The sequence below is a fragment of the Mastomys coucha genome, unplaced genomic scaffold (genome assembly GCF_008632895.1).
Source record: "Mastomys coucha isolate ucsf_1 unplaced genomic scaffold, UCSF_Mcou_1 pScaffold3, whole genome shotgun sequence".
In the NCBI taxonomy this organism is placed as follows: domain Eukaryota; kingdom Metazoa; phylum Chordata; class Mammalia; order Rodentia; family Muridae; genus Mastomys; species Mastomys coucha.
The window spans coordinates 28,612,559-28,630,104 of NW_022196909.1; the positions used below are offsets into that span (position 1 = coordinate 28,612,559).

The 17,546-nt window shown below is 43.1% G+C and overlaps 1 protein-coding gene across 10 annotated transcripts in view; it reads left to right on the plus strand.

The window, feature by feature from the left end:
• Ctnna3 (catenin alpha 3) overlaps positions 1 to 17,546 on the plus strand; it is a 1,512,724-nt gene that overhangs the window by 35,369 nt on the left and 1,459,809 nt on the right. The window contains exon 1 of one of the 10 annotated variants that reach the window (XM_031347504.1): positions 16,264 to 16,417. The exons of the other annotated variants lie outside the window; for them this stretch is intronic. The gene's annotated coding sequence lies outside the window, so the exon portion shown is untranslated. Of the gene's footprint in view, positions 1 to 16,263; positions 16,418 to 17,546 lie in introns of those variants that run through there. 10 annotated transcript variants of the gene reach the window in all.

A 17,546-nucleotide genomic window follows, 5' to 3' on the forward strand; every position in this document is an offset into this window, starting at 1 on the left:
GTCAAGAATTGAAATTTCTTTTATTTATTTATTTATTTATTTACTTTTAGAAAAGATCTATTTTATGAAGTTTATTTATTTTATTCTATGTGTGTTGTGGCTACATGTATATATGTTCACTATGTGAGTACTTGATATCAATACACCTCAGAAGAGGACATTGGTCCCCTGGAACTGGAGTGGCGGACGGCTGTGAGCCATCATCTGGGTGCTGGGAATTGAATCCTGGTCCTCTACAAGAGCAGCAGGTGCTCTTAACCACTTACCCATCTCTCTAGACCCTTTGAACTTCTCTTATGGCTTCTGGATCTTAGGTTTTGCTTAGAAAGGCTTTACCTCAACCATAAGTCTGCTAACTTTGTTTTCAGAATGTAGAAATCTTTCTGGAATTGAATTTAAGGAAAGGAATGAAGCTGGAATCAGCCCTCCCCTCCCCGTTTGTTAAATGTTTCTTCACTTTATATATTATGTTCCATTTTTTTTTTTTTAAAAAATCACTCTTTTCCATGCTAATTCAAAATGTTATTATTTTTTTAATCATGAATTAAATTTATTATGGAGCCCACACTTTCAGCCCAGCCTGGCCTCAAAGTGTCTATGTAGCCAGAGATGAACATCTGATCCTCTTGCCTCCGCCTCCTGGGCACTAGGATTGCAGCTTGTGCCCCAGTGTTTATGAGGAGGTGGGATTGTACACAGGGCTTCCTGACAAGCACTTTACCAAATGAGCTACATCCCAGCCCAGTCAAATTCACATGTCTCAGGTTATCAAGATCTCCAATGGTCTTGACATTTGACTGCAAGGAGAATTAACATCTTTTTTTTTTTTTTTTTTTTTTTTTTTTTTTTGCTTTTCTTCAAGACAGGGTTTCTCTGTGTAGCCTTGGCTCTTGGCTGTCCTGGAACTCACTCTGTAGACCAGGCTGGCCTCAAACTTAGAAATCCGCCTGCCTCTACCTCCCAAGTGTTGGGATTAAAGGCATGTGCCACCACAGCCTGGCACATCTTTCTTTCTTTCTCTCCTCCTCCTCCTCCTCCTCCTTCTCCTTTTCCTTCTCCTTCTCCTTCTCCTCCTTCTCCTCCTCCTCCTCCTCCTCCTCCTCCTCCTTCTGTAGACCAGGCTAGCCTCAAACTTAGAGATCTGCCTGCCTCTTCCTCCCAAGTGCTGGGATTAAAGGCGTGTGCCACGACCGCCTGGCTCTTTCTTGTTTCCTTAGTTTTTAAAAAATGTTTTCATAGAATCTTAAAATTGTCTTCATATCATATCTATAATCATTGATACCATCATCTCTTCCTTTCTGTTATGTTTTAAGTTCTGTGTAAAGAGGGTATCTGCTGATTTTACTCCACATCTGTGTCTTAAAGAGATGCTCTGGTGGCTGAGGCATAGCATTTGATGTGTTTTTGGGACCCAGACCACCATGTTGGCTCTTCTGTATTTGCTTCCTACCTTTTCCTAACCTCATGCTTTAAATTGTTATTTTAATAGATTTACTACTACTACTACTACTACTACTACTACTACTACTACTACTACTACTGTCAGAGCCAGGGTATCCCTACATAGCCTGGAATTTGCTGTGTAGAGCAGGCTGGCCTTGAACTCACAGAGATCTGCCTGCTTCTTCCTTCCAAGTGTTGCTATAAAAAGACTGAACTATTACTCTCAGCTAAAACAAGCATTTTAAAGAACAATCTAAAAATTATTAGCTTCGTATGTGTGCCCCTGCTTGTTTGTATATGCACCACATGCGCACATGTACCCACAGAGGCCAGAAGAGAGTGTTGGATCCTCTGGTACTGGGTTATAGACAGTTGTGGACCACCTGATGGGATATTAGGAGCTGAGCTGGAGTCTTCTGCAAGAGCAGTAAACACTCTTACGTGCTGAACCATGTCTGCAGCATTATGTTTGTGTTTAAGCCGAAAAAGTTACATCCCATTTATATTTTCCATAACAAAGTATCTAAACAAAAAGTCTATTCTAACTGGTGTAAGCAAGAAACCTTTTGTGAGTTACACTGGGTGCTCCAAAAATCCTCTGGGGGTGGGGGAGTCACAGAGAGAGGGGGGAGGGAGAGGGAGGGAGGGAGGGAGAGAGAAGAGAGAAGGGCAGAGAGAGGCAGAAAGAGACACACAGAGATAGAGACAGACAGAGAGAAGAGAGAGAGAGAAAAGAGAGAGAAAGACAGAAAGAGACACACAGAGATAGAGACAGAGAGAAGAGAGAGGAAGGAGAGAGAGAGGAGAGAGGCAGAAAGAGACAGAGAAAGAGATAGAGATAGAGACAGACAGAGAAAAGAGAGAGGAGCAGAGAGAGAGGCAGAAAGAGACAGACAGAGAGACAGAGACAGACAGAGAAGAGAGAGGGGCAGAGAGAGGCAGAAAGAGACAGAGAGAAAGAGAGACAGAGACAGAGAGAGAAGAGAGGGCAGACAGAATCAGAGAGAGAGGGGGGCAGAGAGAGGCAGAAAGAGACAGAGAAAGAGAGAGACAGAGGCAGAGGCAGAGAGAGAGGAGAGAGGGGGCAGAGAGGCAGAAAGAGACAGAGAGAGAGAGACAGAGAGAGACTGCGCGGGGCAACAGACCAGAAATAGCATCCAGCCACACCGGAGGCACAGTCCGGCCGAGGTTCCGGCTTCCACTGTTTGGGGCCTCTGGGTTGGACTTGTGACACACAGACCCACTCAAGCTATGTTTAGCAGGTGGGATTCGGCTTCTGTTTCACCGAGTCTGTATTTTTCCAGCTGTATACCTCCTGTAGTAGGTACTGCACGGTCACTGTGATTTAAAACCTGCTCTTCTTTTCTTCTCTCCTAACCCGACTCTTAGCCCTCAGTTCCTTGAACCCCTGCTGATAAGAGTAACTGATGAGACTTTCTGGTATAATTAAGAAAAATGTTAATATCCCACTCTATAGAGCCTTATATATGAATTCACTTAAAATTCTTATTACCTTCATTTATTTTGCCTGGGTGTGAGTAGGTGTGAGTAAGTGTGTGTGTGTATGTGTGTGTGTGTGTGTGTGTGTGTGTGTACATGCATGCTATAGTCCATGTGAGGAAATTCCTGGACAACTTTGGGAGTCACTATATTCCTTCTTCCTACCACGTGGGTCCCTGGGATTGGACTGAAGAGGTCAGGTGTGGTGGCGAGCACCTTTAATTACTACTTTATCTTGCTGGCTGCAATAAGATTTTGATACTTTTCTGTGGATCACCATAACATTTCCCAGTTTTAGTTATCAGATGCTTCTTTTCCGAGTCTCTTCCTCTTGCTCGTCTCTTTCTGTCTCTCTGTCTTCCCCTCTCATTCTTAATTCCTTGCCACTTCCATTTTCCATATTACCCAGACAGGCCCGCACATTTTCATTAACCTTTAACAGTCACTCTCAACCCATGATGCTTTGCTTCCGTTGAGTATTTGACTGTGTCTGGGGACATTTTGATTTCTGCAACTGGGGACAGGTATTACTGGTGTCTAGTGTTTAGAGGCCAGGGATACCACACAATGAACAGCAAAGAATTTTTTTTAAAAGTGTCAGTAGAGAAACCTTGCTTATTACACCATGAAATAAACAATTATTCAAGCAAGTAAGCCCAATGTCTTTTAAAATACTTGATTTATAGTTATCATATTTATCTTTATTATTTTATGCATATGAGTGTTTAAAATACTTGATTTATAGTTATCATATTTATCATTGTTATTTTATGCATATGAGTGTTTTGTCTAAATGCACGTAAGCATACTATATACATGCCTGGTGCCCTCAGAGGCCAGAGGAGGGTGCTGGATCCCTGGGAACTAGTCAGTGGATGGTGGTAAGCTACCATGTGGTGGTGGCACACACCTTTAATCCCAGCACTTGGGAGGCAGAGGCAGAGGCAGGCAAATTTCTGAGTTTGAGGCCAGCCTGGTCTACAGAGTGAGTTCCAGGACAGCCAGGGCTACACAGAGAAACCCTGTCTCGAAAAACCAAAAAAAAAAAAAAAAAAGCCACATGGGTGCTGAGAACCGAATGCAGGTCCTCTGCAGGAACAGCCAGTGCTCTTAACCACTGAGCCATCTCTCCAGCCCTACATGCAATTTATTTTCACTGCCTTTCTTGAGTCTTCAGTTCCCCTCAGACTATCTTCTCGGTTTAAAGAGTAAGTACTTTGTCCACAAGATGAAAACAAAGTAATAGCCCACCATTTTCCAAGGGCTCTGTCTGCCGCTCACTGGCTAAGACTGTGTCTGCCGCTCATTGGCTAAGACTGTGTCTGCCGCTCACGGGCTAAGACTGTGTCTGTCGCTCACTGGCTAAGACTGTGAACTCCGCCTGTGTTGGAGGAGGGATTCTAGTTTTCTTATCCTTCACCCTTGAAAGCAACCCAAGAGTTTCTGTCCGAGCATTCCCACAAGTCTCCTATCACTCTGACTTTACTCTCTTCCGTAGCCAGCACCACAGGGGCTGCTGTCTCTTCCTTTTCCTGTCCTCTAAAGCTCCCAGTCCCTCAGAAAGCTCCTTGCGTGCCACATGGAGTTGCTTGTATGTACTCTCCCGCACTTCTTCATTTGTGATTGCCATGGCTTCATTTCCTTTTTTAAATGAATTTTCTTTTAAAAAAAAAAGATTTATTTTATATATATAATAATCTGCCTTCATGTATGTCTGTACACCAGAAAGGGGCACCAGATCTCATTTTACATGGTTGTGAGCCACCACGTGGTTGCTGGCAATTGAACTCAGGATCTCTGGAAGAGCAGCCAATGCTCTTAACCTTGGAGCCGTCTCTCCAGCCCATGGTTTCCTTTTTTTGGCCTACCTTTTATTTTGAAGTCTTGGTTCTCAGCTAGACTTGTATCTTCTGTGTGCTCAGCAAGGCAAGGCACTTACTTGTCTTCGCTCCGTGTTTCCTTTCTCAGCTCTAATGGGCTCCAAGGTGTTCCGTTTGCTTCCCTTCACGGTTTCTGCTGCTGTCACTTCTGTAGTGTATTCCTCTTGTTGACTGGGCTTAGGTACAGGGTGGCAGTTTCATTCTTTGCCTCTTTTTTTTTTTTTTTAAAGATTTATTTATTTATTTTATGCATATGAGTACACACTGTAGCTGTCCAGATAGTTGTGAGTCTTCATCTGGTTGATGGGAATTGACTTTAGGACCTCGGCTCGCTCTGGCCGGCCCCTCTCGCTCTGGTCAACCCCGCTTGCTCTAGTCGGTCCCCGATCACTCCAGCTCAAAGATTTATTTATTATTATAAATAAGTACACTGTAGCTGTCTTCAGACATAACCAGAAGAGGGCGTCAGATCTCATTATGGTTGGTTGTGAGCTACCATGTGGTTGCTGGGATTTGAACTCAGGACCTTCAGAAGAGCAGTCAGTGCTCTTACCCGCTGAGCCATCTTGCCAACCCTGTATTGTCTTGTTTTTGAAAGATTTAGTTAGTCCCATATTTGTTTTAAATGAGACATATGTATCCTCTTTGAGGTTCATTGCTCTTGACTTTAAAAGAGTAAAGTTCTTATTTTAATTCTTTTTAATGTTTTCGAGATAGGGTTTTTCTATGTAGCCTTGGCTGTCCTGGAACTCTTTTTGTAGATCAGGCTGTCCTCAAATGTATAGAGATCTACCTGCTTCTGCCTCCCAAGTGCTGGGATTAAAGATGTATGTCACCACTGCCCAGCTCCTGTCTTAAATTTTTAAAATTTAATTTTAATATTTTTACTTATCGACTTTAGATCCCACTCATGCCCCCTCCCAGTCACTCCCTCCCACACTCCTTCCCCCTTCTTCCCTTTCCCTCTGAGCAGATGCCCAACCCTGCATCCCCCACCTCCCTGCCCTGTATCTCCCAGCCCCCACCTCACCCCACCCCAGTTCTCCTTGTACTTCAAGTCTCTGAACTTTCAAGTCTCTGCAAGGCTAGACACTTCCTCTCCCATTGAAGCCAGACAAGGCAGCTAGAAGAACATATCCCACCTACGGGCAACAGCTTTTGGAATAGGCCCTGTTCCAGTTGTTCAGGTCCCACACGAAGACCAAGCTGCACATCTGCTAAATATGTGCAGGGAGGGCTAGGTCCAGCCGTGTATTATGTTCTTTGGTTGGTGATTCAGACTCTGAGAGCCACAAGGGTTCAGGTTAGTTGATTCTGTTGGTCTTCCTATGGAGTTCCTATCCCAAGCAAAGGGCAAGCATCTTATTCTATCTATCTATCTATCTATCTATCTATCTATCTATCTATCTATCTATCTATCTAAATCTCCATTGGGACATTTCCCCCCTAACCTTGTTATTTGGTTTTTTTTCTGGAGGTAAATTTAATCCTAGAAAACTTAGACAATTTAAGTAACACATGAATCCTGGTAGCTCAGAGTTCATGTTCTAAAAGAAATGCATAAACCCAAATCTTCAGAGAATCTTTCTGGCTGCGTCATTTTTGTGTCCATTTCTACCAGTCAGGTCTGTGTATCCCAGAGTATAAGACATCAACCACAAGCAAGGCAATCTTGAACTGCTGGAAATTAGTGTTCTAACTAAAGGTTCTTAGAGATGGGCCGCTCAGAGGTGGCCCAAGACCACACCCCACTGGCTGTCTTAGAAAGCAGTTCCTATGCATTCAGGGATGTGCGCTGCCCTTTGGGCTCCCGACACCATCCTCAAGTCTCTGACAGGATGTGAGCATACACAGGTGGCCTGTGAGGGTTTGGTTTCCACGGCTGCTGCATATTCAGTCACAACAGAGCTTTGTTTTCACGGCACCCCAGTTTGTACCATCCGTGAAATCAATATGAAAGCACAATAGGCGGAGTTAATTAGCATCTCGAGAAGATAAGGAGTGTTTTATTTTTAGCAAGCGTAGGTCCCACGTGTCACACAGGGCAGGACCTAGGTCCGAAGCTCACTTACTGTTGACGTGAAATCAAAAGTGAAGTGGGCGTTTTGTCTTCCATCCGTGAGCCACGTGGTGAGGGAGGATGTTCCTCGTGCTTGCAAACCACTGATGAGATATAGCCATCTTCTTGCGTCTCAGAGGGTCTAACAGGGCCCTTTCCTGGTTCCACAAAGGTTGTGCCTTCTAATCTTTTCCACAGCAGGGCTGGTCAACACTGGGAAGACCACTGGAAGTTTGTAGAGGGCGTGGACGTTCACTGAAGGGAGTGAAGGACACGACTTCTTCCTTTACCAACAAACTTGATTTTTAACAAGTGTATTCACTTAATTGTGTTTGTCTGTGTATTATATACATGTGTGTGTGTGGGTGCTCTTGCTGGCATGGGTGTGTGTAGGGGTGCATGCGGAAGCCAGTATTGACCCCAGGATGTCATCCTTGATTGCCTTTGTACCTTGTCTTTTGAGACAGGGCCTCTTACTGAGCCTGAAGCTCACCATTTTGGCGAGGCGGCCTGCACCAGCCAGCCCCAGCAGTTCTCTTGTGTCTGTCACTCATAGAGCTGAGGCTCCAGGTGCCTACGCTGCACTTGACTTTATGTGGGTGCCAGGGGTACAAGCTCAGGTCCTCATGGTTTAGCAGCAAAGCCCTTTACCCACCGAGCCTGCTCCCTAGCTCTAGAAGCTTCTAAAGCATTATTATTAATTAGCACGTATATGTGTGCACACATTCTCTATGTGTATGTGCCTTGATATTTGCGTGGAGGTCAGAGGATGGTTTTTGTGGAGTCGGCTCTCTGCTTCCACTTTTATGTGGACTTGGGATTGAACACAGGTTGTCAGCATTGGTGCGGCAAGCACCTATGCCTAGTGAGCCATCTCCCTGGCCAAAGAAAGTTTATTTTGCATTATTTTTTTAAAAAAATAAAATAGTGTCTTGTCTTAGTGAGGGTTTCCATTGCTACGAAGAGACACCATGACCAAGGCAACTCTTATAAAGGACAACATTTAACTGGGGCTGGCTTACAGGCTCAGAGGTTCAGTCCATTATCGTCATGGTGGGAAACATGGCAGCCTGCAGGCAGACTTGGTGCAGGAGGAGCTGAGAGTTCTACATCTTAAGCTGAGGATGAACAGGAGGAGACATTTAATGCCCGCCTACATAGATAGTGACACAGTTCTTCCAGTGAGACCACACCTCCTAATGGTGCCACTCCCTATGGCCAAACATTCAGACACATGAATCTATGAGGGCCAATCCTATTCAAACCACTACACATCTACTTATTTAGTTATTTATTTACCTCTTTTTATGTATGTATTTATGTATTAGTTTGTGTGTGTGTGTGTGTGTGTGTACGTATGGACACACACATGTGCCATCGTATATGTGTAGAGGTTAGAGGGCATCTTGCGTTGTGTGAGCCCTGGAGAGTCAGCTCAGGTTGTCAAGCTTCACAGCACCACCTTTATCTACTGAGACATTCTGACAGCCCATAAAGGTTTTTTTTTTTTTTTTTTTTTTTTTTTAAGCATCAAACTGGCCCCTGACTAAGATTTGCTCCAGAAGACTTGAGACACTGTTCAAGCATGAGAACCAGAGTTCAAATCCCCAAGAATCCACTTAAAAATCTGGGCACGGAGGTTCGTGCCCGGAACCCCAGCCTTGGCAGAAGGCGAGAGAAAGACTTTTACACTAAAAATGCCCCGTTTCCTGCATTGCTCCAGGAGGGCAGCTCGTGATATAGGTGTCACTGAGTGGGAAGACTCCTCTCATCCAGCCACCATGCTTGGCAGACTGAGAGGCAGAAACTCTGGGTGATGGACCTTACATCTGAGGGGACAACACAGCTCTGTCTTGAAGTCATTGTGGCCGCTGACAGAACCCCAACAGCAAGGGCACAGCAGGAGAAAAGGTCACCCTGGAGTGCAGGGGAGTTTCCATCAGTAAATCATGTGTTGGGGCAGAGCACAGGCGTCTTTGAACAGAGCCTCTTGTGTTCTGAGCCGCTGCTGTGTTCTCTCTCCCTCTCTCTCTCTCTCTTTCTCTCTCTCTCTCTCTCCTCTCTCTCTCTCATCTCGTCCCCCAGAAGAAAGGCGGCAATGGGAGTGATTTTTAACTCAAGATATTTTAGATGTGACCTCACTTTCATCTCAAACGGTTAAAGTAGGCCCCGCTACTAACCTATGTATTTTACAAATGTGACATTGTAATACATTATTTTAGAGTTACTAAATTCTGCAAAAGATTCTTTTCTTCTGCTATGATACAAGCTCAGGAGACTGCTTCTGTTTCTCTATGGCCTTATTCTTTGTAGTTCTGAATATATTCATTGTTTATGTCAGGGCTTCTTAAACTTTTTGTACTTATGACCTACTTTATATGAGAAATGTGCATAGGCATGCACATACACAAAACAGTTGTAAAGTCAAATATTTACTGATCATCAAAATGTAAGGGAATTTATTTTAAGACAATTCTTTGATATTTATATAGATCCATACATCTTGTTGAAGATAAATACATTTACATACCAATGAGATGGATATGCATGCTTAACTTTTACATAAAGAATTAAACCTTGGCTGAGTGTCCTACAGGGCAGAATTTCAACATTTTTTTACAACTTGGCAATATATGGTTAAGACTGAGAACACTATTTTATGGAAATATACAATACAGGATGGCAGAAGTATGTTTAGGGCCAATTCTGAAATCATGAAAAATTCTGACTTAATTCCCACGAGCTCCAAAATTCATTAGTGATTTTTATGAAATTGAAACCAACAACTTAAGTAGCAAATTAAAAAAAAAAACACAAACAAACATTACAACAATTTAAAGGTATACTAATTTGATACATGGTGAGGAGTGGTTGAGAATATTCATTCTTTTTATATCTGTAATTAAGTCTTTTCTGTAATTTGTTTGTTTGAGACAGGTTCTCTCTACATAGGCCTGAAACTCACTAATATGGTCCAGACGGGCCTCTGACTCACAGAGAGCCACCTACTTCTGCCTCTTGAGTTTTGAGATTAAAGGGCTGTACCACCATGTCAGCTCTTGGTCCACATTTTCCTTCCTTCTAAGAAATGGCATGTCTTTAATCAGGAAACAAAGGCAGATTCACCACTTTTGAGACCCAGGCCAGCCTGTTCTACATAGCAAGTTCCAGGCTGCCCGGGTCCAGCATGGCTGCGTAAGAGGAGGTGTGGCACAGCATCACCAGGAGCATCACTAGGCCGTTGATCCCATGATCCCCATGTGTGCTGATGGTTGCTGTTGCCCCGAAGCTGATCTTCTGTCTTTGCTACTCTACTTTCAATCTTTCTTTCTGGGGGAATATACTTCCCCCAGTACTCAGCCCTAACAACACCATAGTAAAATGAAACGGATGTGGTTCCCAGGAATGAGGAATGGAGGCGGTCATGAGGCTGTGGGAGGATGAAGAGCAGGCCTTCCACTTGGCCTTCAGGGCCATGGGAACGGATCTGGACAACATAGCCATAAGGGACATTAAAGCCTACATGGTCCTTTGTAGAAATAGTCCATTGCAGGACTTAGCCTTGAATGTGAAATCATGAGGAGATATATGTACCCTCCTGTCTAATGACTGCTGCACTACTTAGCCAGGGTGAACTTGGGGACATCGAGGATAGAGAGTTAAAGTGGTCTCAGGAAGAGGTGTGGATAGAAAAAAAAATTAGGAAATTATATATAATTTGGGAATAAATAGTATTAGAAGAAGAGTGCATGAGGCTATCGAGTTGCTAGGCTACGGAAATGAAGATCAGAGAATTGAAAGAGGGTGTAGGAGCATACAAAAGCTAGTGTTCTGTTCTCCTAGCTGATGGAAGAATTGAAGATCACAACGCCTGGAGAGAGATTGGAGAGCGCTAACTGTTTTACTTACATAAACTCAGGACTTTGTAAGGGGTTGTTTTAGTTTTAGTAGTTCGTCATTTCTCTATCCTTACCTGGAAGCGGTTACTAAAGACTGCAGCCTGATGCTCTCGGGAACCAGGAGAGCTGTGCCCAGCTAACCGTGAAGAACAGGCTGTGTAAACCCACAAGGAGACGTGCCTTTGCTTTGAGTTTAGTTTCTGCTCTAAGGAAATGGGGGTGTGTGTGGGGGGTGTTGGAACTATTGATCTGGGATTCATGAAATTTATGTAAATCTAAGAATTTTTGATGATTATTAACAACGACCCAAGCCTTGATGATGTAGCTTTAGTAAATAAAAGACTGGGCTCAGGCTCTCTCTGGTTATTAAGCTATTAAGCTAAGAATAAAGAATACTGAGGATCGTCAGGGAACAGACAGATGTTAACTAGCAGCTTGCATCTACTACTGGTCGTTATTGGATCAGCGCCCCATTCCCGTCTCTCTCAGGACCCTCGTCGCACTGAGGCAGGACCTCTGCACCAGGCCAGTTAGGGCTACATAGAAAGAGACCATGTCTCAAAAAATATAAAGATCTCTTAATTAGCAAGGAAAAAAAAATCAAATAGGGAAGAATCTAAAGGAGTCAATATGTGAAAACTAGAATGACCACTCAATGAAATGCAAAGATTATTAGCTCGTTTTGCCAGTTATTGGGTAAGAACAAATTAAAACAAACAAACAAAAAAATGGACATGGTATTTAGTATGCGGACTATCTACTAGGTTAGTAAAAATTAATGTCTGGCAATCATATGCATCTATGAGACTGGGGAAGGGGCCAGTGAGATGGCTCAGTGAGTTAAGGTGACCTGAAGGTGACCTGAGTTTGATTCCCAAAGTCCTTAAGGTGGAAGGAGAGAAGTGACTCTTGCAGATGGTTCTCTGACCTTACACATGTTCTCTCTCTCTGTCTCTGTCTCTGTCTCTCTCTCTCTCTCACACACACACACACACAAACACAGATAAACAAATATATATATATATATAACCTGAGTGGAAAGCAAAGGGAAATTTCCAGAGAATCGGGCACAGCGCTGGAGATTGGCTCAGAGATCCAAGGCCAGTTTCACAACCAAAGCAGTAGAGGCGAGAATGCCCTCTCTTACAGGGCATCTGAAGCCCGGCCTGGAAAGCTGTGGGTGAAGGGCCTTGCGTGTTAGGCAAGTGCCCCACCATGGAGCTGTATCTCCAGCCCGAGACACTGAGATTCTCTCAGAACTGATTTTTCTTGGCTCTTAGGCATGCATCTCTTCTGAATTATGTAAACGCGGGCATTTTTTTTAGAGAGTTCATGAAGACAAGGACTCTCTAAATAAAATAAAGAAAGTAAACATGGCTACCTGGCGGTGCAATCCGTCACCAGTTTTCTGTTCTTGTCTTTGGGAACAGAGTGTGGGAGAAAGGATTTCCCTCTCCCTGCCCTCTCTCTAATATAGCTCAGCAACAGGGAGGCTCACCGCTCTGGAATGAAGCCGGCTTGGCACCACTCCCTAAGACTCCTGTGGGAACAAGATACAGAAGTTTCTATTTTTTCACTTACTACCATTCTGCTCTGAGCTCAGTACTCTGTCCCTTAACCATCCCCGACCCCAGTCTTAAAAGATACATACTTATTAATTAGCGTTAGAGTGTCTGTGGTTTTCTCTGCAAAGCATTTGTTACAACTTTTGGAGCAATTCTAAAGCGGGTCTATTTTAGGGCCCGTATTTCTTTGTTTTCTTATTATAACTTACCACAAATGCCGTAGATGACGTTTCCTGGGAGAGACAGATGCCACCTGCTAAATAAAAACGTGACCTCAAGGACTGCCCGTTTTGAAACCAGAGAGCAATACACTTGTTACTTACTTCAGCCGCCCTTCTAAGATGTGGTTTGAAGGAACGGAGTCTGCAAAGAGAGGCGCCTTTCCACAGAAGAGAGTCAGTGGGCCAGAGGGGCCTTTGGCACGCTCCTCAGCGTTCCTTTATATTTGCTGTGTAATTTTTATGAGTGGCTCGTCTTTCATAGCAACTTATCAGGTCTCATGTCGCAATTCAGGAGAAGCAGGTACAGGGTGGCCATTGTGGAGAAAGCCTTCGAATGTACACCTTGAATATAAAGTTATTTTCATTAAAAAAAAACAACACCCCTTTGTTTTAGCTTATATCAATTGTACAAAATAATGTGCTTCCTTGTGACACAGTGCACACACATTAAATATACCCTGATCCTATCCACCTTTGTTAACCTCGCTCGTTTCAGACCTCTGGTAGCCCAGGCTGGCTTCCGACTCTATCAGTAGCTGAGGGTGACCTTGAACTCCCGATTCTCAATGGCTGTACCTCCCAAGAGCTGGGATCACAGGCTCGCACCACCACAGCAGACTCTCCCTCTGTGCTTTCTTTCAGAAATCACGGGTAGTCTCACAGGCTAGCAGGGAACACAGGAGGACACTTTGTCACACTTCATCTCTTAGAGTGACACTTCTTTGTCACTCTAAGGTGCCAGGACTCTGCACCTGTAGGTGCCTGTGTGATCCAGCTCATGTATGTGCCACTCACAGACACCATATGAAACATGCCAGGATTGGGGCTGGAGAGATGGCTCAGCAGGTAAGAGCACTGACAGCTCTTCCAAAGGTCCTGAGTTCGAATCCCAGCAACCACATGGTGGCTCACAGCCACCTGTAATGAGATCTGATGCCCTCTTCTAGTGTGTCTGAAGACAGCCGCAATGTAATTATTTACAATAATAAATAAATCTTAAAAAAAAAATTCCAGGATCAGTGAAGCATCTAGATTTGTTTACTGCTTGCTTGTTAACCCTCTCATGTGCCTGTTGCAATAATTTAAGGAAGTTCTTTTGAAGGGTAAGTGTATAAAATATTGAAAAGTCAATTCTATGAAGACACTTTTTTCTTTTTTTTTTTTGCTGAAAGTACAAAGGAGTATCCTAAATAAATAATATATATTTGTCAGTCTTCTTTCTCTCCTAAGTATTATCATTAATTTTTTTTTCTTTTACTTTAAGCCACTCTAAGTAGAACCAAAACTAAAAAAGATCTTTAGATATAAGATTTCAAGGCTCCTGGGGAAACCAAATCTGCAGGGTGGCACAGGGCTCAGGAGAACCTTTATTAGGGAGCCAACTTGTTGGGAACTGAACTTAGTGGTTAGCTGAAAGCAGAAAAAAAATTGGTTGCTGTATCCCGGACTTACGTGGCTGATTGGCGGAAGGGGTAAGCTTACTCACTGGCCGCGTTGACTTGTCAGTTTTCTTCGGGATGAGTAATTTGAAAAACAATTTTAAGCATCTGTTTTATACTACTGAGAACATGTCAGTTTAGAAAATCAGGGCCATAAAACTCTGAAAGAGAATCAATAGCGTTTACATTTGGTTTCCAGACGGACAATATGATTTTCGCCTAGCTGTTAGCTGTTGCTATACAAGTAGAAAAACTCCTTGTCTTCAGATTTGAGAAATTGTGTGTGTGTGTGTGTGTATGTGTGTGTATATGTGTGTGTGTGTGTGTGTGTTCAGGTATATCTGCATGGAAACCTGAGGTTGACATCAGGCGTCTTTCTTAATGGCTGTCTACCCAATTCACTGAGGCAGGACCTCCCAATTGAACCTAGAGTTTACCTTTACGTCTAGTCTAGCCAGCCAGCTTGCTCCAGGCACCCCCGGTAGGCCCCTTGCCAGCAGTGGAGCTGCACGTGGGCCTCCCCGCTCAGACATTTACTTAGGATCCGAATGGCATTCCTTACACTTGCTAAGCAAGCACTTTATCCACGGAGATTTTTTTGGTTTTGTCTTGTTTTGTTTGAGACAGGGTTTCTCTGTGTAGCCCCGGCTGTCCTAGAACTCGCTCTGTAGAGTAGGCTGGCGTCGAACTCGCAGAGATCCACTTTTCTCTGCCTCCCAAGTGCTTGGGATTGAAGGCATGCGCCATCACAGCCTGGCCAAGTTTTTACTTTTAGAGTGAATCAGGTAGAAGGATGTGCATCCTTATCCAGAGTGTCTAGTTGTAAAATGAGGACTTTGGGGGTTTCACGAGAAATTTGTTAGTCATAACACCGTGTGCTCAAGAGACACATAATTATACTATCATGACAGTAACTGTCTTTCATAGAATTAGCCTGTAGCTCCTCATAGATAAGGGGTAATTACCTATAATTAAGCATGGAAGTTAGAAAACATAAGTTAAACAGACTACATATCAAATTTGTACAGGCCAGACAAACTGGCTTATTTCTAACTAAGGCTTCAAAGGAAAGTGGAGGTGTTGCGTTGCAGTTCCCACTTGAAGTATGAGAATAACTGTCGTTCAGTGTAATGCTGAGGGTATTTAGAATCTAATGACGCCCTCAACTGGTAATGTGAGGGATTGCATTTAAAATAACGGGTGACTTAAAAAAAAACTGAATGAAAGAATTGAAAAGTAGTAGGTATTGCAAAATAATCTAAAAAATTGCAAATGCAAAGAATTAAGCTAATACATTAATTAAATATACTCCTAAGAGAAACTGGTATACAAGTAACCATAATTGAATTTCCTAGTATTTTGTAACCAGGAAAGTCAATGGTAGGGAAAGAATACAGTAAGAAGAAATGCATGTATGCCTTGCCTCTATCTCTAGTAACAATTTTGATTATTTAAATTGCTTAATTGATACTTAAATTAATTAACATTTGAAAATTATTTATTTTATGTGTACAATGTTTTTTTTCTACATGCATGTTTGAGGACCATGTGTATGCTAAGAGCCCCTGGAAGCCAAAAAGGACATTTGATCCCCTGAGGCTAGAGTTAGAACGTTGTGAGCAGACATATGAATGCTGGGCATTGAACCTAGGGCTTCTGAAAGAGGAGCCAGTGCTCTCAATCACTGAGCCATTTCTTTAGCTCTATTAAATTACTTTATTTAATTGAGTACAGGTCTCAATTAATTGCCTTGGCTGGCCTGAAACTCACTATGTAGACCAGGCTGGCCTTAAACTCCTTGAGGTTCTCCTGCCTCTGCCTCCCGAGTGCTGGCATTAAAGGCTCCTGCCACCACACCTGGTTTAAGTTACTTTGATCAGCTATTTTTACATTGCTGTTGTAAGGTCTCTTCACACATACTTAATGGCAAGATCTTTTCCCCTGGATACTGCGGTTTAATTTCTGTAAAAAGGAATTGGAATATTCTTCAGTAATTTATAGGCTTGATGGCTTCAGGAAGTTTAAAGCCCGCCTGCTCTAAATTCTTTATTTCTACTTGTGTACGTTCCGTTTTGGATGTTGGGTGACTTGGGTGTACAGTGTGCACGAGAGTTGTGTTCAGGCCGATCACGGATGACTTTGCCCTGCGCCTTTGAAGACTAAAGCCTGATGTGTGGTTTTTGTCTTTGCTGTCTTGTTGCTTTAAGAGCACCCATCCCCCCTCTCGCCTGAGCCACTGTGCCCTGTCAGTCATCCTGAAATACACTAGGGTGCTTGTCAAGCTGTTTGCCCACAGAGTCGTCATAAGCCAAACTGTGAGCCACAACCGTGGCACCGGCTTTCTAAACACAAGGAGTTGCTTAGGCAGTGGCTCAGCATCTCTGTGTGGGCCAAACTGTGTCCTGCTGTAGGTGAGTCCACTGTCAACTTTTTAAAATCGGACTTTGTCATAAGGCAAACCCCAATACGGGCAGATTATTGGTCATCCGGTTAGATAACTTTGCGGGGAAACGAAGGGATGTGATTTCTCTAAAATGGGATGACTAGAAACTAGGTTGTGCACTTAGGACTTCTGTGAGGAAGTTTCTTTTAGTTGTGCTGAAGTCCAGACTTTACAAAAGCTCAGATTTTTAAAAGTCTACCATTCGGAGTGGATCAACAGGCATTTCAGATTTAGATAAAAATACAATGTTCAAACACAGTTTTTTTTTTTTTCTTGTGTAACCACTCAGGCTGACTCAGTTGAACAGAAGCTCAATTCTGCTATTTGGAGTGTTTGATAGCAATATTAAAAACAGCATGAAAACAATTCTCATGTGCCAATGCCCAAGCTGTAGTAGCCTTACACAGAGCACTTACAAACTCCTCCAGGGTAACAGACTCTTTACTATTTGAATAACTGTACACGAGACACCGGGGACTTCACGTTCTCTTAAAATAAAAACTTGTGCAGGGAGCAGTTTATTTGTGCAAACAATTTGGTTTCTATTATCAGCCTCTGAACTTAAATTGAGCATGAATGTTTTCCAAGGGTCACTTGTGTGCCACCTTAAGTATTTGTGAAGAGGGAACCGACAGAGCCAGAGGAACTCTTGGATTTGGAGAACTTGAATGTTGATACGGAGTTAAAATTTTAGGCTTTATCTAGGGCGAGTAGGAAAAATGATTGTTTTTGTGGATGTATAGAAAGATGGCTTGTCTATATTCCTCGCCTGTTGTAGGGAGGATTTAAGGTGCTCCCAAGGCTACACAAAATTCAAGATAAGCTAAATTAAATGTGGCATGAAAGAGGAAAGAAAAAAAAAAGCGTGAGAATATAAAACAGCCAAGAACAAGACTGAACAGGGAAAAAGAGGGGTTTCCCAACCACGGCTTCCTAGTGCTTGTGTTCTACAGCTTAAGAGAAGAGAAAGTATAGCTTTGTATATATGTATATACATATGAAGAGAGAGAGAAAGAGAGAGAGAAGGGGAGAGAGAGAAAAGGAGAGAAAAGGGGGGAGAGAGAGAGAGAGAGAGAGAGAGAGAGAGAGAGAGAGAG